General features: G+C 39.9%; 1 long non-coding RNA gene across 20 annotated transcripts in view; it reads left to right on the top strand.

Annotated features, from left to right (window-relative positions):
- The window catches only part of LOC112532303, a 196,909-nt gene that overhangs the window by 123,839 nt on the left and 51,338 nt on the right, over positions 1–21,732 (top strand). For 8 of the 20 annotated variants that reach the window (XR_005859160.2, XR_006939063.1, XR_005859162.2 and 5 more), the window contains one exon: positions 13,144–13,181. This is a non-coding gene — a long non-coding RNA (uncharacterized LOC112532303). Of the gene's footprint in view, positions 1–13,143; positions 14,308–16,659; positions 18,991–21,732 lie in introns of those variants that run through there. The other 12 variants (XR_006939069.1, XR_006939064.1, XR_006939068.1 and 9 more) reach the window with 4 other exon arrangements.

Raw genomic sequence — 21,732 nt, 5'->3', positions numbered from 1 at the left:
ACTGCTGTAAGCAGTGGAGTGAGGCAGAATAGCACAGATGAGGCATTTTACAAAACAACTGGCTCTATAAAGAACCTCTGCTGAGCTGGAGGTCAGCATGGTCCTCCTGCCATCACCCCTGGGGAGAGCAGCCATGAAGTCTGGTGTCCCCTCAACACTCAGGCCAAAACAGCAAGAGCGGGTCCCAAAGTCCCCTTTTGGTGACCTTGGCTTGCAGAGATGGAGAATACCTGCAGTGCAGTGTTTGTGCTGTGACTGTTAGGTCTCAGAGAATCCACCAGGAGACTGTACTGATTGCCTGTAGGCCAGTCAGCAAACTTTGTAGTCCTGTTGCTTTCTGCAACAATGATGTTAGCCACCTGTGTTAGGCCTCTGTGCTTACTGACCAATAGCCTGATCAGGGCCAAATGACTGCAGACGCACACCAATATGATGAGCAGCAAAATGGCGTTTAATCACTACCAACCACAGCTTATATATATTTTTACCTACATAACCATGCTGTCATGTCCCACCCTGATTGGTTCAAACCAGATAACATTGTGCCTTATTTGGCCATTTCCACATTCTTTTCTCATCTTTCTTCTTCTCCTGTTTTCTCTGCATCAAGGTCAGCGCGATAGCACTCTCTTTGCTTAGGGAGGGGCCTGTCCTGTACATCCCGTGCCCCCGCAAGATGCCTACTACAACATAGTCCCATTATGCAGTTCCCTGTGTTATTCTGCCATTGCCTGAGTATCTTGTTATTTTCCACTGTGCCTTTACAGATGTAACGTCTCCAAGATTTGAGGCTGTACTCCCACACACTGTTGTGGGGACCTTTCTGGGAGTGTTAATGATTTAATGGTAATGGTAATGGCTACCCACTTTGGAAAGGGTCACGAAGGCTGAGGTGTAAGAGGTCATTATTGTTTAAACATATTTGTTCTGCCTTCCTTCTCAGAAACTTTAAATCAGAAGAGGTTTCCTTAAGCAGACTGCCCAAACTGACAGTTTTAAGATGGGTGAGAAAGACAGAGTTAATTTAGTGCAAAAGATAAGGCATTTCCTTGGGGAAGTACTAATTCCAGGCCTATTACCCCTCAGTGTCATTTCATGTTAGCACACTGCATAGAAAGAGATGTTAAATCTTTTTAATTGAAAAATATTTTTCTTTTGCTTACTAAAATAAGTTTTTGCCTGGAGGTTACAGAGTTTTAAAATTATTTCTGAACTACATCCGATTTCTGGACAGTTCATCAAAAAGTGCAAAATGAAGCTAGTCTGTTCCCTTATTAATTTATAACAGACCAGAGAAAGGAGAAGGACTTTTCCTCAGTGACCCAAATAGAATAATTATATATTAAAAAAAATGGTTGAAATTACAAAGTGCAGGCATGTAGAGCTTGTTAAGATTTGCCAGCTGTCACAGACACATCTGTGTATGTGAATACGTGTGCATACATGTCATAATTATGCATACAAAGCAGTGGGGTAACTAAACTTGGTGGTTGAAACTAACACAGATTCCCTCTCCCTTTTTTATTGCTGAAAGCTCTAAAAGTACCAAAACTACTGATTTTAATCTCTTTAGGTTTTTTATTCATCAGTCTTGAAATGAACTCGAAATTCATCACTTCATCACTCTTGAAATGAACATGAAAATGGAAATATCTTTTAAACTTCATCGTGTTCTGTGCAGAGACATCTGAAAACTATGATCTTGCTTTACTCAGACTTCAGCCCATTACAAAAAGAATTGCAAACAGCCACAGTCTTTTCTCTTTTTCCTCAAACTAGAGAATGAGGCTTGAAGTAATATCCTCACTTTGACTGGCATATACACTAACTTGAAAGAATGCGAGGAGAGTCCTGGAATTCACAGTTCCCATCAGTATGCATGACATACTAGAAGATTTAAAAATATGTACCTAGTATGTTTAGATATTAGTCTAGAATTAGTCTTCTAATTACAATGGTGCCATGTTATTTATTTTTGAGGTCTCAATACACAGGCTTAATTGCACTCTGATTTGGGGAGCAACATATTTAAATTGGTACTCTGCAGGTTGATGTTCCTACAGAGACACCATCAGCACACAGTCTCCAGGTAACTGCACTGCTTGCAGAACACTTGTTTGTTATTCTTTGTTTTGTTTTTCCTTGAAACTCCTTCCAATGGACTGTACTCTTTCCACTTCTCATGCTCGCTTAGCGTCTCCTCTGATCTTTACTGAAGAAATAATATTTTCCTTTTCTAATTCAGTCTGTATCATTGTTTTTCCAGCCTCTAATTCTCAAGAAATATGATTTCTTAATTAAAAAAAAAAGTCTAATTAAGTTATTAATCAAGCTTTTCCAAGCGGGTAGAGTGACAAATTAGCCCTATCTTCCATCAACAATCTGATGGATGGGAAAATAAAGATGCAGAGGCTGTTATTTTAGCTGGAAGCTCTCTACCGTATCATTTGGCCCCAAGCCAAAAGACCCTAAGAAATGACGAGAACTACCAATGGGTTTATGAAGTTTATTCCTTGTAAGGCCTGACATCAAAGGAATGTGTCTTTATTAGCAAAATCCCTGTGCATTCTGCAAAAACACTTTCTGTCTTCAAACTGGTATGAGGCCTGGTGTTCTCATGTTGCAGAAGAAAGGTTGTTTTCTTCTCTGGCCTGACTCTGAAAGTTTGAGCCTTAAGTTTAGTCAACATTGTGATGTAGTGGTCAGAGTTGATGGTTTGTCCGGATTCCAGGAAATCCAGAAGGATCACCTCCTTCATATCCCAAAAGGCAGTGCACATCACTTTACCTGCTGAGGGATACATCTTGAGCTTTTTCTTCAATTGGAAACTCACATGTTGCCACTTGCTGTTTTGACTCTGGCTCATAGTGCTGACTCCACATCTCATCACCAGTAATTATGTGATCCAGGAAACTGCCATCTTCAGCCTCACGTTGGTACAGTAGGTCCTGACAACCTTACATACAGTGTTCTTTCTGTTCTTATGGGAGCATTTGTGGGAACCAGCTGGTGCAAACTTCACAGTATTCCAATGTTGCCACTATAGTTTCCAGTGCATTGAAGCCAATATTCACCTCTGTACAGTTTACTGGTTATAATCCGTGAGTTTGCACAGATGAATTGATTGAGATGCTCTTCATTTTGTGGTGTGATAGATGTGCATGGCCATCCAGAATATAACTTGTCTTTCACATCACTGTCGCCACTGCTGAAACGCACAACCCATCGTCTCAGTGTGTTCACATCCACTGTTTGGTCACCATCATGTGGTGCCATTTCTTTTTTTTTTTTGCATGGAGGAATTCAATGACACAGCTTTTATTCATATGCACTTCCATGTCAGACGCCATTCTGTCAAACCGCTCCTCTTCTTCCATCTGCCACGTGGCAACAAAATGTAATGAATATTGATGGGAAGGTTCAGCCTCTGCTGACGTATCACCAACATCTGCCTCTGACATGGGCCAACATAATCAAATAGGAGGCATTACTTTTGGAGCAGCCCTCTCTCTCTCTCTATATATATATATATAAATGAAAAGACAAAAGCAGTAGAGTCAATATAAAGCCATATTCAGCAAATGCTATATTAATTTTCTTTTGCTTTTCATTCTGGATTTAATATTATGTGTAGAACCTGAAATATGCAAATCTGGAGTATGTAATCAGTCTTGAACTTTCCTGTGCCTCAGTAAAATGCCCTGGATTCATCTCTCTTCTATAGCCACCTATCCATCAAGGACTTTACTCTAAAAGTGAAAACCAAGTGGCTTTGCACTCATGGAGTTTTTCTTTCTTGTCAGTGAAGAGAGTCAATTTTCAATGAAGAGCGTGCCATTTAATCTGCCGTAATGTTTTTTAAGTTGAGACATAAAGGCAGTTGACATTGCTTTATGAACTGTAGGAATGCCCCTAAGCCCTGATGTTTTGGGTGGAATTAATAAAAGAGCTTGATGTGTGTGAGGTTCAACTCAAACAATTATGGAAAGAACAAAAGAGAGCTTCTTAACACTGTAACTTTATCTGGCAACTTCAAAATAAGGCATCAGAATTCTGGTTGAGAATCTAGTATGAATCTTGGAATGCCATAATAACTCAGCTTCCCTCTTCCTTCTACCATTTTTTGACATCCTTAAGCACACATCCTTAAGTGAGCTTTTTCTTAGCTGTTGTTGATAATAGGGCTAGTTATGAATCACGTGTTTTTTTATTTGCCATTCACTTGCAGAACTTCATATGAAGCTGTAAATAAAGATAACACAGTGGCTGATGTTTTCTACTCACATGGTATTTTTCCAACAAAAATTAAGCATAGGTATTACAGCAATACACAATTAAGTTTTCAATAGTCATGGCTTCTAACTCAGAAAGGCAAGTCCTTGAACAAAGAAGTGTAAATCCAGTTTCGCTGGAAATTAAATGTTATTCAGCAAAAGAGCGGTACTGAAGTTGTCAATGAACCAAACTGCTTACTTATAATTAGCAACATGATCATTGTCTGGCTACCCAGACATACTGTAAGTAAGCCTGTGCAGTCTATATGATTTAAGATTATTGAGAAGACAGTCTCAAGAGAGAGGTAAACCAACTCCTTTCACTCCTGTCGCTCAGTCAGCTTGCCTCAGCAGGGTAGTTACTACAACTCTGTCCAATTTAACCCTTTTTAGTAGACTGAAGGAAGGTCTTTTCCTTTCTTTAAATATTGCTCCAATTGCTCTATAGCAATAATATAATATATTATATAATCATATAATTGGAGCAAGGTCATTTAGAACTGCATTTATCAGATTTTTTCAGTTTCGTGGATTTTGCAAACTTTTTTGCAAGAAGTATGAAGAAATGTTGCTCTGTAATTTACACTTTTCAATGCAGTTCCATGGGGAACTTTAACCAACATTTGTATCCAGAAGAAATAATAGCCATAGATTTATTATACCCTACATTTGTCCTTTGGTTGCCAGATGACCAGTTTGTTTCACTCTGTACTTTTTCATGTTCTAGTTTAGTCTTTTAGGTTCAGCTTGGCTAATGTCTAGGAAGAAATTTTCAAAAGCAAACACTTCTTCTCAGTGCCAATAATAGACATTTAAGAGAAAATGTGAATAATTTACTGCGAGTGCTCAGAGTCCTCAACCAGTAGTTTGCATCCAGGATGTGTTTGGACCACTCCAAATAACTTTCAGACAAACAAACAAACAAACAAACAAAAAAAAAACCTGCTTTAGGTTGATTCAGCAGTTGAGTTGGACTAGGTGTCCTCCAAAAGATCCCTTCCGATCTCAACTATTTTCTGATCTTTTTTCACAACTCTACACAATGCAGTTAGTCTATGCATTTACAGTTTCTGTCTAAAAGTGCAGATTTCAGCAGCTAACCCTGAGTCAAAGTATAAATTAAGTCCTTCTTTATTTCTACTTGGACATAGCATTTCATCAGTTAGGCCTGAAGGATACACAGCCAAAGTTTGCCATTAAATGCTGCCTAGTAGATCTTGCAGGAAATAACAAGTTTAGTAGGACAAAACTGAAAATAAAAAGATAAGGCACTACTCTGCTATTAAAGATAGACACAAGCATACAGAACTAACCTTGTAAGAGCTTATACTTTTCCATTCTATCATCTGTGCAAGTGAAATTGAGATCTAGAGAATGAGTCAGAGTCTACAGATCATGCTCAGCTACAGCAATGGAAATAGAGATTTCATCCACAGAAGAGGTTATTTTTGTCTTGATTTGACCTCTTCTAAATCATAGTAGTATTATGTATATTTTCATCTTAAATTAATTTTAGTCTCTTGCATCGGGAACAGTTTCTGATTTTAGGAAAGCTTTCATGGGAGTATTAAGATGGAGATTTTGCTCACTGAATGATACATGAAGAGGGTAATGATTTCTACATGTCCTATTTTAGCAATTTTAACTATCAGGAAAAGATGGGCTGACCTACTTGCAAGTAACAAAAATAGCCAAGGATCTTTAAACAAAATCAATCTCATTGAGTTGAACAGAAATGGAGACGTATAATTGTTCCATTTGCAGCTTATGCACTGCTCATATGTAAGCTGGGGACGTGCACATCCAGGCACTGGAAGCAGTAAAATGGACCCTCACTGTGTATGCTTCCAGCACAGATCGGGGATTATTGAAAATCTCAACAGATTGGTTTTCATAGAATCATAGAATCACCAAGGTTGGAAAAGATCTCCTGGATCATCCAGTTCAACCGTCCACCTATCACCACTAGTTCCCACTAAACCATGTCTCTCAGTACAACATCTAGACAGTTCTTGAACACCTCCAGGCCTCAGTGGTCACATTCCCCGTCACATCCAATTAAGGATGGAGATTCTCCTTAGCCCTCCTCTTACTGTTAACACATTTATAAAAATGTTTTTTTTTTCTCTTTTACCCCAGAAGCCAAGTTGAGTTTAAGCTTGGCTTTTGCCTTTCCAATTTTCTCTCCCTGCACTTCCTAACAACTTGTTTGTACTCTCCTCTAGTTGTCCGTCCCTTCTTCCACTGGAGGTAGATTCTCTTTTTCTCCTGGAGCCTCAGGAAAAGCTCCCAGTTCATCCATGCCAATCTTCTTCACCGCCAGCTCATCTTTTGGCACAGGGGAAGTATGTATGCTTTTACACGTATTATTAAAATTCTAGGCAAGGAACTTCAGTAAGGATTTTGATGAGCATCACTCTATGGACATGAAGATATAAACTCACCATAGAAGATGCAGGCTGACAAATGAGACAAAAAAAGGTGGATCAGGAAAGATCAGAGGCTGAAAAGATTGTTGATAAACCATTTCTCTGAAGAGATGGAATGGAGTAATTATGAGCTCGATTTGGTGCAGAGCAATGTGTAAAGGATGTCCAGGGTCCCTTTCAGACCTGAATGAAGGCATGATCTGTACGAAGATAAACCACCTGCAAGTTTCCAGAAGTAACAGCAACTAAATCTGAAGTTTGAAATCTTTTAGGACAGTTCACAAAAGGGAAAGCTCAGCTGAGAGTGTCAAAGCCTTTATTTATGCAGTGTGATAACTTCACTAGATGGCAGTGGAGAGAAATACTATTTCATGTAATTTTCTTTCTTTTTTTTTTTTTTTTTTTTTTTTTAATAGGCCAGGGAAACATTCCTGTATGTAGTGCAGTTTATTAGTATCATCCGTGTTAAGTCCAGATCACAACCCCACACAAGAGTCTAGGGGCTCTGCCCTGCAGTTCAGTTGACATGCAAACATTTGCTGGAGCACTGTCACATACTCTTCCAAGTCTAACATGGAGCTGCAGAGAGCAATACTTATCTTTGAACCTTGGTGTTGCAACCACTCTTTCCTTATCTTCTTATATCCAAGGCAAAACTTCTTTACTGTGAGAGTGATGGAGCACTGGAACAGGCTGCGCAGAGAGGTTGTGGAGTCTCCTACTCCAGGGATATTCAAGACCCGTCTGGCCACCTACCTGTGTGACCGGCTGTACGGAACCTGCTTTAGCAGGGAGCTGGACTCAGTGATCTTCAGAGGTCCATTCCAGCCCCTACGATTCTGTGATTCTGTGTGAATCTATACCTGAAAAAATGTCATGTTTATATTGGCATAGTGACTAAAACAGACCCAGGGAAAGAATCAGTGCCATTATGCACTGACCACTCCCAGGTCCGGGAGAAGGGCAAGAGGCAAAACTCAAAGACCAAATACTTCAAGAACAAAGTTCTGTAGCTTCTAAGCCTTAAAACCCTTAAAAATGTGGCCAGTCTTTTGAATATGGAGAATTGAATGGAGTGGATGATTTCCCCTAAGAAACACAACTCATTCATGTGTCTTTTCAGTCTATTTTTTTTGTCTTTGCATTTGCCATTGGTTTTTTTTTTGCACAATATTATGTTTTCCATCTGGTTTTATTTACATTTGTAACAGCAGAGAGCTAGGTTTCTGTTGTGTCTCAATTGTAGGTCACAGCCAGGGGACATAAAGAAAATGAACAGGTTGTGGCACCTCTCTAGCTATCCCTGTGGATTAATTGCTATGATAGCTTAACTTTGCAGTACAGATGTTGATTTGCCATTGAAAGCCACCAGCATCAAGCTGTCAGAACCAAGAAATGGCTTGAATTATTTCCTCCCTGGAGCAGTAATAGCGATTGCTTAGTTATGGCAAAAGCTGAAGTGCATTTGTGTGGGTGACTTCTTAGAACATTTAAGTGAATACAGCTTACGTGTGCTCACTGGCCCTGCTGGTGCTGAAGGTTTGTTCCTAGTTGATGGAAAGGTAGATTGGAGCCATTGCTTCTGTGAGAGCTGTGTCTCCAGGAGACGGGCTTTGTGATCTTTGTTATTTTCCATGGCTGCTGAAGACTAACGTTATTGTTCTGCTTCATTAAGAAGTGAAAATAGAACATAAATGAGACAAAAGTCTTGAAAATAACAGTACTAGAAAAATCTTCTCTGGAAAGAATTTAAAAAATCAGAAGCCACAGGAAGCTTGAAAGGAAACCACACTCAAAAGGAAGGAAAAGAGTATACATGCTCAGTAATGTGTCTGGCTTGCTGCTAATTTTGCTATGAGGTATGATTTTGCTACAAGGTATGGTTTAGTAGCTTAGTGGGTAGTAATTGTTATAGGAGGTCAGTTGGACTAGATTTGTCCTTTCCAGCCTTGTGATTCCATGATTCTAGTTGAAGCTCTTTTTCCTCTAGCTCTAGGTTACAAGTTTCTTCTGTTGTAAATAGTCAGTGGTAATATAAGGGTCCAGAGCCCTTTCATACCTAGGCCTATGGCCGAGTCTTTGAAATAAAAAGCAGGAGGACTTGCTTCCTGTCCTATTCTTCTAACGAAGAACAGTTTTTCTAGTACATATTATTCAAACACTAACAAAATGTAGTGATAAACTAGTAGCTTCAAAATAAATGAAGAGCAGATCAAAATTGTTCCCGTTTCACAGAAGTCTTTATGTTGTTCTGTCTTCCTTGAACTTGATCCAAAACCTAGAAACATGACATACTGCTGTTAGTGTGAATGCTTCCACAAGAGCCTGCAACTAGCTTTGGCTTAGCTCTCAAAGGAGTAATTAAAAGCATTTGAAAATAACCCTGGGGCTAGGATATTTATTCCATCTTCCCATGTTGTATCCATTTGGTAAGACAGTCTAACCTGTTAGAATCACACCATTGTTAGATAACATCACAGACTCTGTGACCACTACTGAAAAAAAGATTATAACACTGGTACTAGAGTTCTGTGTTTGATAGCTATTTATCAAAATCTAGCTATTATTCCTCCAGATTAGCTATGAGTTGTTTAAATAATGGTGAGTTATGAAATACTCTCTAGTGTCCCTGCACAAGGACAAGCTGTTTTGATTACAGCAGCTGTCTCAGGTGTGGCATATCTCAACCAAAAAACTGATAGCTAAGTACAGAGCTTGGTGTCATCAACACCCAACTCACAGCTGAAGCTATTCTGGAGTTTTGTTAAGAACAACAATATTTGATGCATGGAGACTAATGATTATAATATTCAGCCTAAGTAAATAAGTCTGTGTGCAATCTGACAGCAAATAAGTAAATCTTCAAAGATTTTTATTTTTGTTCCTAGCAGCTGGATACCTCAAGCCTGCTGTTTCTAAGCAAGTCTCAGAGACCTACTTGACAGTGGGAGAATTTCACAGCTGAAAGAGCTGTGGGTTGTTAAATAATGACTTGAGCTAAAACATTTTAGTGGACAGACTCTTAAAACCCTGAGGTTTTCTAATTGCCTACAGCCAGTCCACTTATCGTTGGAAACCTGTGAGCTCCCACATTGTAACAGGAGGTACTGAAGCCCTGTCTCTAATTATTCCAGGAAAAAAAAGTACATACTTATTTCCACCCTATTTTGTGCATACGAGGGTGCTGAGACAGTGGAGATGATGCGTTTCTTGGTGGACCTGGACAAGGTCTAAGGAATGCTTTGGAATGCACAAAAGTGAACAAAACCTGCAAGGAGAATAATGGATAAGCGGCATGTGCTGATGTGCTCTACAAAACACACAAAAAAAATGCTGTGCTCTGCAAAACACAAATCAGGACAGAGAAGTTGTTCTCCAGCTGACCAAGTCCTTACCCAGGAAGCAGAGAGCAGTGAAATCTATTCTGCTGTCAGGGCCAAGGTCAAAGCTTTTGACCACCTGATGGTGCCAAAAATCAGAGCCGTAAGGTCAGATCCAGTATCGCCTCTTCAGAGAAGGAAATGCTGCAATGGATATCACCGAGGCTCCATTCTGCTAGCCCTAACAGCAACAGTAGTATTTAAGGGCTTCATGACCCATAGAAAAATATTCCTTCTTACCATCACTTACATAACAAAAGTGGTGTGAAAATTTTGTGTATGTACAAACAATATTTATCAGCAAGGTCACTGTTCACTTAATAAACATTTGTTTTGAACTCCAAAGAAAATTTATGTTGGGCAGTACCCATGAAACATGCCTGAAGGCAGAACGACAGGAGGAGAGCTTTGGTAAAGCACTTTTTAAAATCTGCACAAACATTTAAGAATCACTTTGAAACTCATTAAAGATTTAATTACAGGCTCTATAGTGATCTATGTTACCAGGCCTTGATTATTTTTGCAAAATATGCTATGTTAACTTATGTATGACAGAGCTGTAGATTTAAATAGCTCTAAAGTATTATGATTAAAGTTGAATAACCATCAACAACATTAATGAATAACATTTTCTGGTTCATATCCCTAGTTTTTATGAACTCCATTGACTTGCTGATTAGTTTGCTGAAAGTAGTCATTTTCTATCATGCAATCATAATTCTGAATGGCTGCAGTTGTTGATATAATTTTACTCAAAGGAGAAATGGTAGAAGATCAAAATAAATACACGTATTTCCAGAAATGTAGGTCCTAACTTGAAATAATAATAGCATAATAATAAATCTGACAGTGAGTGTTTTGATGTAGACATGTTGATAACTGTTTGTGGGATGACAAAAATCCCTCACTGAAGTTTGCATCTTCCTAAATTTTTTCTGTTGAAGTCTTTAAGAGAAGTGTTTAAGTGTCTTGTATTGCCTGTTGTTTTTTGTTTTTTTTTTTTTTTCTGTGGCAAGACATTACTGGGATTACCATTTGCATAACTAAGAACATGGTTTGGAAAAATCAAGTTTCTTTCAAGAAAGGTTTTGAGTAAGCAGTGGAAATCAATGCACAGTAGCAGTAGCTCCAGCTTCCCTGGGAAATTCATCTTTCTTAAACCCAATATTTAATCACAATATGATTAATTTAGGTCAGCATGAAGCAGCATTTCTTTTGACATGAATTTATTATTTGCACTCTATTTTGACACGCGTTAGTAATTTTCAGTGATCATCGCACTGTCTTGCCTGTCACATACAGTATCTTGTCACAAAACACTTCCAAGTTCCACTTTGATTTCTTACTTTGAAAAATAGACTGTGTGCTGCCTGATACATATACATTTATATTAAAGACAGAAAAATCCTTTGATTTTGGACCAAAACTATATAGTAACGCTCATTTTGAAGAAACAGTCTTCTCACAAGCTGGACTGTAACAACCAGCCACGCAAGGCCGCTTGAAGCACATCCTCCTTTCTCATTCTTACAACCTCAGTGACCACAAGAGTGAAAACTAAATGAACTTTCTTCTATTTAGTGATGGACAAGTCAGGAAAGCTTTTCTTTAGGGTGAGTGAGCAGCTATTGCACATTCCAGTAACTGCTGACTTTAGGATGTTTTTCCCTGTAAGTGGTTAAGTAAAAATAGATGTAGATAATGATGAATTTAATTCCCACCTGAAGCTTTTACCCGATCATGTCTATAGGGAAATAGATTTCCAGCACATCCTCAGCTGCAGAAGGAGAGACAGGTGCAGGCTTTAAAAAAAAACGCCTGTCATAATCACTCCTCTTCAGCACAGCTGGTTTAACAAGAGCACAGAGGTTTATTTGGACCATATTTGGAAAATGGGAATTTCCATCTTTTTGTTCTGTTCTTAATGTACTGTGCAAAAAGGTCACTTGTTCTGGCAATGGCTAATACATGACATCCGAGCAGACCCTTAACCAGGCTAAATTGCCACAGTTCAGCGGTATAAATAACCGATATAGTACTCACTGGCCAAGGAGCCACTCTAAAATGCTTTTGATTAATTTCCTGTTTCTGAGTTGGTCTCCAAATGCCTCTAGATAACTTCCTGGCAACACAATAAACCCAATTTGCAGAGTGGCATTTCCAAAGGTTTTCCTTTTATTCACAAGCCAGAACGTGATGCTTCCTATTTATCACATTTACTCACCTCCGCCAGTGGCCTCAGCAGGGGGCTGACTGGAGAACCGTTCCGGTGCAGTGCAATTTGTATCGACACAGCACAGATAAACAGCAGCACTAAAGCCACCCACCCACCACCTGGGTTTTTTTCCATCATGTACTTACCCCTCTGCAAAGTCCCCATTTTGTGTAGGAGGACTTCTTGCCCTTCTTCCTCTGGCACATAATGCTGGATGACATCAGTATCCCCCTCCTTCACTTTCCAGAAGGAATGTATGGGTCTTCACTTTTGAAGTTCTCATCCAGTTATAGTGGCCACTTTTCAGTTATTTTTGCGTGACCACCTGCATGACTGAGGTAGAAAGGAACCATTGCTCCATGAAGCAAGAAAAGATCAAGAAAATTTTAGCAGCTTGAAGGCAGAAGGGAGGAGTTCTCGGCTGTTTTCTCACGTCCCAGTGCAGTCCCAATGAGCGTCCCAATAGAGCTGCAACAGAGACAGAGTTGCAAGAAGCAGTATACGGGCAGTTCCTGCAGCTCCTGTTTCCTGGCTGTTACTTCCAGCCAACGCACTGAAAAAGTAGCTGAAAAGCACAGAGGAAAAGGAGGAAAAGGAACATATAGCACTTGTTTTTTGTCAGGTATTGGGCCACACAGTATTAATGTGATTATAGGAGAGAGAAAAGTGTTCACATCCCAACCTGCCTTCACTCCATCTGCTTGCAACAAGATTCTTAGTCCCTGTGTAAGCAGAGGGGAAAAAAAAAAAAAGATGGGTTATGTTATTGCACATTCACGTAGATTTTGAAAGGAGGAAACCATACAAGCTAAAATTAAATATAATTTTCTCTTTTTTCCCCATAGACTCAGTCTGGATTAATGCCAAACTGCATTTCTGAGGGGTGAGTAAGGCCCAACATCTGCTTCTGGTGTAACTGTTTGTATCTTCACTCTAGGAAAATTAGGTTTGAAATAATCTGAAATTGTCTGACACCTGTATCCTATTAGAAGTGACACATGGAAACACCTTCAGCATACTGAATTTAGCACCATGTCAACAGTTTAAAGTTAACGGGAAAAAATGGTAAAAATCATTGCTTCCCACTTTTGGCTGAAACAGACCTGGTGTCTTTTCACAGGATCATACCGCAAGCTTGGTCCATAAACATAATGGGCTTTGAGCCCATAATTACAGCGTGGCCTGGTTCGGCGTGGCGCAGTACAGAAGGGGGGGTCCTGTCCCAATGGCACCAAGGCTATGGATGGTCAGAGAGGGAGGCAGGAGGTGACAGCTTGGGTAAAAGGAAACATCTCACTCTGCTGTGGGCTGCAAGAAGTAGCGTTTCTGGATAATAAAAAAAAGCATGAACAAAGTAGAAAAATTGGGTAATAATGGAAGGAGAGATGGATAACAGAACCATTTCCTAGAGAGTAAAGCACATTGGACTGCATTCAAATATAAGAGTATTGCTACAAGTTTAGGCTTTCATTTATTTTTATTTTTTAATGCCCAACCAAGTGGACTTCCTAAGTGGAGCAGCAGCGGTGGCGCTGAGCAAAGGATAATCATAGAATCATGGAATTGCTCAGGTTGGAAAAGACCTTACAGATCATCGAGTCCAACCACAACCTACGTGTAATTTTAGCACACAACTACAGCTAAAAATATAAAGGAAAATCTTACAATACAACCTACAATACAATACAACCTAGCTGAGGTGGAGTTTATTTTGAGAAAATATCTTCAGTGGCCCAAGACCTGTTTTGGATCCCAAGGCCTTCCTTAGAGTTATAACCTTCAGCTTACAGGAGAAAACTGTGACTAGATCCCTGCAAGTTTCCCAAGAAAGAAAATGAGAAAATGCTCTAAGTGAAACGTGTGTGTTCATTGGAGGAATAGACTCACGGCGGTCTTTTGCAAACAGCCTTCCAGAAGGGATCTTAGATAATAGGACACTGTCCCAAAAAGGATGCTACAAATCACATGCTTGAGTTAATAAATGACAGCAACAGTCCGAAGGGAACATATTGGACAGGCAATAATACTTCATTATGAATGCCTGATTAGATGATTTCTCTTTCTAAACTATTTTTTCGTCTTACTGAATAAATGAGAGAAAACAAGGGTGCCTTGTAAACAGCTGCTTCGGGCCCTCAAAAACCTACAAAATGATGTGCCAACATCAATTTAATAAGCCCACTCTTCCTGTATTCTGATCATGTCCCAGCTGAGGCTCAACCGGGATACGGATGCAGAGCGTTGCTATTTGCAAGTGCAAATATCCCATCCAAATATCTGGATAAGCTGTCCTCTTCCCTATGGGCAGCTTAGCTTCTCAGACAGACTTTAGCTCTACACTCCGCTACTCCTTTATCCAGACCACGGGCTCCGCAAATAGCAGAACTGACAGATACACATTGTGAGTGTAAATGTGGGCTGTTGAACTCCAAGCCAAAATGCCAGCACAGCCTTCCCATGTATACCAGCTTCTGCCTTTGAACATTCAGAAGTTAGCTTTTCCCCAGCGCACTTGTGTCCTGTGATAAAAACTGAATATACATTTGATAGTGATGATCTAGACCCTCGAATGTTAAAGAAATTCATTTCTCAGCCACCGAATTAGCAAAATTGAAAAACGATTTTGGCCGCTCTGCAAAGGAATCAGAGACAGAGTATATATGGAGGGTTAGCCTCACTGGTGGAGACCAAATACTATTAACTGAAAAGGAAGCTGAAGAATATTGGGGACCAGGGGTATTTTTAATTTGAATTTATTACTGGTAACAATCGTGCTCCCTGGTCCTTAACACAGAGGGCTGCCTATTGGGCAGGTGGTCTCAACCCTTTAGAAAGGGGAGACCCTCTTGCTGTTACTGGAATGATTGATCAATTAGTAGAAAGTGTTTAAAAGGCTGCTTGTCTCCAAATGATGTATGAAAGAAAGCTGCAGCCGCACCATGAATCACCTGTGATGATGCCTGCTGATACTGAGAGGATGACCCCTTTAATTAGGGGGCTTCCAGAATCATTAAAACCTGTAAGTATACAACTCCAAGGAAAAATACAGGCTATGCCTCAGGGAGAAAGGAGCCCGGGCAGTGTTAGAAGGAACTGTAACCTCTAACCATCTGCAGTCAGGATACAAAGTATGAATGTGGGGGGGGGGAGGTCGCCCAAGAGTCTATGGGAGAAAATATGGGCTGCTGGTTTCTTCTGCCAGTAAATTTGAGACAAGGGGAGTGAGGCTTACCCCCAGACCACCTAGCCTCAATGGAACAGAAAGAGCCTTGTTCCCAGTAAAAACAGGTAGACAAAAGATTGATCATAAATGCAATGGACTTTGGACTCTGGGCTGGCAAAAGGGTATTCCATGAGATTTGATGGATGGACTAACAACAGATAGACTCAAGAAGCTGGTTACTGGATGGCCGACTACACTCGAGGAAAGCAAAGCCCAGGTCCCGGTGTCTCTCCTGAGGAACCTGAATGGCTACCCAAGCCATTGGAAAACTGGTGCCTTCACACCTCCCAAGTGAGTGGGGAGGGCAAAGAGTGGATGCGTTAGAAAGCTCACAACAAAGGGAAACAATCCTTGATTTAATGCCTTCTGTCCCAGGGCCTCACCACTCTTGCCCATTACTCCTGTGAGTCATGATCCACTCACTGAAAAGCTAGGGAAACTCTTTTATCTCCCTGGCCAGCCTGTGTCAGTTGACTCAGCTAGTGTGAAGCCAGTTCCCTTAACCTTTATGGAATCCCCTAACAAATATACTTGAAAGGCTAAGGACACCCAGAAAAAGGAATATAAAATCAACTCTCACTGGATAGTTCCCTCATTTTTTAACCATATTAACAAAGCCCAAAAAGGGCAAGTCAATGTCTTGTTTTATTTTACAGAAGATCCCCATGGGACCTTGACTGAACACAGACACAGAAAAGCTGATAGCTGACTTTAACCACTTGTGTTTTGTGACAGAAAAATTGAAGATTTGATCATGCTAGAATGCTGAATACTCTTGATTACATATTTTGATTATATATTTTGGTTGCAATAGTATTATGTTTTGGGTTGTTGTGGTTGTGGGTGGTGACTGATTATCAGTCCTTGGATCTGTTAAATTTCACACTTGGGTTCAGAGTTTTCACAGGGTATCCAGGCTTACTGGCAACTCCCTGCACAGTGACACCATTCCTTTTGACTCCTTCTTTCACCCCTTTTTTTCAAACTGATCATGATTTGCATGTATCTGCTCCATGGTGTTTCCAACTTCCTAACAAACTGGGAAATGAACCAAGGGACCCATCTAATATCTGTCAGATGTTGCAAAAGAAACCCATCATAAAGCAATTTGCAATATGATGTTACTGATGTTTTCTAGTGTCACAGAATTGTTGAGTATAAGACCAGTCCAGGAGTTCCATCCAAAACATCGTTGTTGAAAGTGTTTAAGTTTTGGTAAGAGACGTGTGTTTCTGGGATTACTGGGATTTCTTATGGCTTATATTGTGGGGTATCCTATACACACTATCCTCTGAAACTTCTATAGACTGTAACAATACTTGAACTTGCCAAACTACTATATATATATATATCAGCACTTGAATTGCTTTGGAGATGCTCAAATGAAAAATTCTGTTCATATTTAACCTTAGAGCAACATGCAGTGTTGCAGTGTGGTATAGTAATACCTTCAGTCTGCCTAAATAGAGTGTTCAGTTTTGCTAACCACAGGACAGATAATCTCTATGATATTAGAAAACATATTTGCAGTTTCAAGCAACCTTTGAGCCACGTCTTTGAGCCAGACACCATGGTGGTGTCTGAAGCCTTCTTTGTTTTTGGCTCAAAGTTTGCTTTCTGAGGCATTTCTTGCGATAAGACTCTTCGATAGTACGTATCAAAGAACCTCCTCTCCCTACTATAAATTGGAGCGAGACACACCACAAATAGGAGACAAAAACCCAACTTAGATGCAAATATAAATTTTATACTGTTGAAGAACGAACTGCCTTGCTGTCTCAGCCAAGCCCAGCATTACTTAAAATCATTTATTAATGTTTTGGCGTAAGACTCGAAGAAGGCTGGCCTGCAGGATGAGCTGGTTTTAATGTTTGTAGAGCATCCCTGAGGAACAGAAGGAATTTTACAAATATTCAGTGTGTTCACAAAAGCATCACTGCCTTTAGTAAGTTCTCTACAGCAACGTAATTCTTAATTTAGAGCCTGTGGAACATATTCTGCTTTTATCACCAATAAGTCCATTGTTTCATCTGAAGGCTATAACACACTTAAGAAAACAACCTCCCCCAGAAAAGCAACCAACGAACCAACCAACAGGGAGACTGCTATGTGGTGTCATAGCTGAGAAATGAGATAAATCAGCTCATGCCAATTGCTCCATTGCCACACCGATGTCAGACCTGAATGAGTTGCTGGGGGTTGCTTGTTGGCACCGTGTCTGTTTTTTCATGCAAGGCTGTGTTGTAGACCTTATTACTCCTCAAAATGTGATACAAACTGCTCTTTATAAAGCTTCTGAATAAAGCTGTTCTTTCATGTCGTGCAAAAAGTGACCCAAAGCCTGTTCCAGCAGGAAAACCACAGGCTTGTTGCTCGCAACCTGCCACTCTTTTTGAAGGGCCCTTCACACAACCAGATGATGCGGGACTGCAGCCACAAAAAACTGCTCAGCTCCCCACCCCCACTTACCCTTCCCCAGTGATCCTGCCACTGCTGCCCCTTGTATCTGAGAGTGCATCTCACTCATAAGCAAGCCACAGCCATGGAGCAGATGCATGTGGCTGTGCTGTTGCAACTGCTGCCATGCATCCCCATCCCCTGGTGACCACAAAAATCAGCTGTCCTCCATGGCAAAGGATGTGCTGCTGCTGCTGAGATGGGTATGCGGCTGGAGTGCAGGATCTCCTCTGGCCTGGGTTACACAAATCGGTTACACAAGTAAGTCCTGCACAAAAAAAAATCCATGCCACATCTTTTCCCTAGAAGAGGATCCACTGCAAATACTCTTTTGTGCTAAAGGCATATGTTATGCTATATCCCATATTTCCATCAGGCTCCTAGGACGTGGCCGTGTGTGTCAATTCTTAGCTGAATGCATGTTTTCAAATACATCTTCAGAGGACTGGAAATGTCTGTTTAAATAGAAATCCTCTCTGATTTGGAAAAATACAAGTGAAAGTATTGCAGCTATCTTTCACCGATAGCATAGTAAATCTGAATGTGCGTTCTACAGACACATCAGCCTACTTATATTTTGTATTAATACAAAGTAGACTGTCACTTCTAATTTACTGGCTTAACAAGAAGTAGACTGCAAAGGTCAAAGTCATCTTAAGTGCTTTAAAATCAAGTATTGACGATTTTTCTCTCCTCTACCATATTAACTACCTCATACATCAAAACTGCTTGTAACTGCTTTCACATATGGTCCAAATGCACAAAACCACAGTTTAGAGAAAGAACTTTCTAAAAGAGTAAAATCTGCCAAACTGAAGCAAGCTTCCTCATCACTGGTACCATCTTTCTTTCTGATTTATGGAAATGCTATGCAGTTAATCTTGCTCAAAATTCATCAAATTGGAAAAATAAAAGGGTTGTTCTCTCTGTACTACCAATGGAAAATGCTTATGACCACGAGGCAAAATGCAAGCAGACCAAAGTGCAGCAATAAAGGACATTTTCAACAGCATTGACTAATTTTATGTAATTTGCTTTCTGAAAATCTCAAATTAAAATAACCCGTCCTGCTCAGTAACCCAATAAACACTCGGTGCCACTCAGAGCAGTTTGAACTCACTGAGTTGGAATTTCAAGAGTCGTTCCCCTTTGGAGAATAAGTGTGTCTGAGTACCGTTATGCTTTACCAGCCAAACACATGCTGAGTTTTCATACAGTATGTTCAGCATGTCTGGTATAAGTTACTCAGCAATTCTAAAAAACCTGACCACAAGACATTACTGCCAGTAGAAGTTTTTCTCCACTGCACATGCAAATGCAACCTTTTTTCCTTTTTTTTTTTTTTCTGAGAAAAAATGGTTTCATTGCTTTCAGACACAGTTTGAAGACAGATTGCTTATATGCCAACTAAGTGACCAAATATTGATTCTTGTGTTATTTGGATAGCAATCCCCTAACATATTGCATCTATCAAACAATTAAACAATTACCTTGTCACTAGCTCTTGAAAGTCTCAAAATACATATATGCACAAGCAGCTTTGTTGATGAGTGTCATTCCCTATGCAAATAACATACAGCTGGGAAAATAACCTCATTTGTACCTTTTGAGGCAACAAGATGCTATGACAATGCTTTGTGCAGATTAAATTCAGAGTTCAGAAAGGCATTTTTTCTTATTCTCTGTGTTTCTTAGCAGATTTTTAATTGCCCTCCAAAGCAAGGATAGCATTCCTGAACCAGTAATGTTGAAAGTGTTGTGAGTCCTGCTATTGCCCACAGATTAAGCAGGACTGAGCTTAAATGTAACTGGCTGCTTAAGAATATCTCCAGCTCCGGTTGATTGAAATCCTCTCTTTGTTCTTGCCCTGCTAAACTAAACAATTTCTAAACTGCATAGACTACTACAGTATTCAAAAAGCACTCAGGAAAAGACTTGCACATTTTAAAATAAAGAAGTTTTTTCAGTTTCTGAAAAAATCAAGAAAAAAATGCACCCTCCTTTCGCCCTGTCTCTTCTTTTCTAGAATGTATTTTGAATGAACCAACCATTTCAAGAATAGTACAATCACAAGTTTTCATGTGCATACCTGCATTCCTAGCAGACTAGAATCAGAAATCTCACAAGGTTTGTTTGTAGGACAGAACAAAATGTCTCAAAAATAAATTGAACGAAAATTAATCCACTGAAAAGGTAACATCCCTAAATTTCTCACTTTAAGTCCTGACGTAACCACTCACCTAAACTTTGAACAGATCAAAATGGAGCCCAAAGCTGTGCTATGGGAGAAAGCAAGTCAAGGTTTGATACTACCTTGCAGATGGTGGTCAAGTAGTGTCATGGAGACTTTTGGAAACACTGCAGACAGAATTTGATCGGTTCCATTTACAAATAGAATCATAGAATCATTTAGGTTGGAAAAGACCACTCAGATTGTCTAGTCCAATTGTAACCTTGGTCTTGGCCCAAAGCTCTCAACTGTGTGCTTAAGTCCACTTGTGCGCCTTGAAAAGTCTGTACAATTACTGAAGAAAAAATCCAGTGAGATTCACCTCCCATATCTCTATGTCTTTCTTTTTAATTTCTGTAGCCTGAAGGTCTAAACACCTTATTTGTTCTGAAATAGAAGGGCTCATTTTTTTACTATGGTCATATAGAAAATCATAAGTAGTGTCACTGCAATAAAAAAAACTAATATCTGAGCAAGAGAAATCCATCAATGGCATGAAACATTCCTTCACTTCTACTCTTTCCTTTATTAAATGATAATATTTGGAACAAGGATTGTACTCCTTGGTAACCTGTGAATTAGTCAACATTAATGTGCTATTGTTTTCAAACTCAAGCAGTTAAAAACCTCTGCAGAGCCTCCGGTCTGCAAGCCTGTCTTCAGTAGCTCGTTGGATTGCACTGGGACATAATAGATTGATATTATTCCTGGTCTTGGCCAAGTGCTGTTGCTACAGTGCTCAAGGTCATTCATGACTTACCTCTGTGTGTGCTGGGTGATCTACAGCAGCGCTCAGCCGTGCCGATGTGTTCATCGTTCTCTGAAGGCAGTGACCAATGTTGAGCAGCTGGCTGTTTGATCTTCCCACTGCTTTGCAGGCAGTACCACGCTGCTCAGAAAAATAAAAGGGAAAAGAATACCATTGAAAAGATTTATCAGCAAACGTCATAGAACCACGCTTGACCTCCGTATCTTCTCTTGTTCCCCAAAGGCAGCACGTGTAAAATATTTCCTGTCTTTCATGTTAACTGGAATGCATCCTGAGGTCCAAATGTACAACCTGCTGCCTGTTTTAGTCATTAGGCATAATTTTCTTTGCCTCTTGATTAGAGCTTCAGCCAACTGTTCACTGTTGTAATGCATAACTCTTTTATTATTCCCTCATTCCCCTGGACAAATAACTAACTAACCAGGCAGATTGAAAGTTGAAATTCACTCAAGGCTGCTGTGTCTTACACTGTCTTTTTTTTCCACATCAGCACATCCCCCTTTGCTCAGGACCACCAAAACAGAGTAAATAACCTCCACCTTTTATTCAAGGGCCAAAAAAGCAAATGTTATTGAAAAACAGTTAAGAGCAACTCCTAGATTTCAAGGGATGTTCTGCCCCCATATCTGTCCGCCTGAGCATGATAGTTGGAGTTTACTGGCTGCAACTTGGCTCTATATTTGTGGATTTATCAGTAATGTTGAAGGAGTATTTTTCTAGAATGATGTCCACTTTGCAGAGACATGCCAGGAATT

The sequence above is a fragment of the Gallus gallus genome, chromosome 4, assembly GCF_016699485.2.
Source record: "Gallus gallus isolate bGalGal1 chromosome 4, bGalGal1.mat.broiler.GRCg7b, whole genome shotgun sequence".
NCBI lineage: Eukaryota > Metazoa > Chordata > Aves > Galliformes > Phasianidae > Gallus > Gallus gallus.
This window is presented reverse-complemented; position numbering and strand designations above follow the sequence as displayed.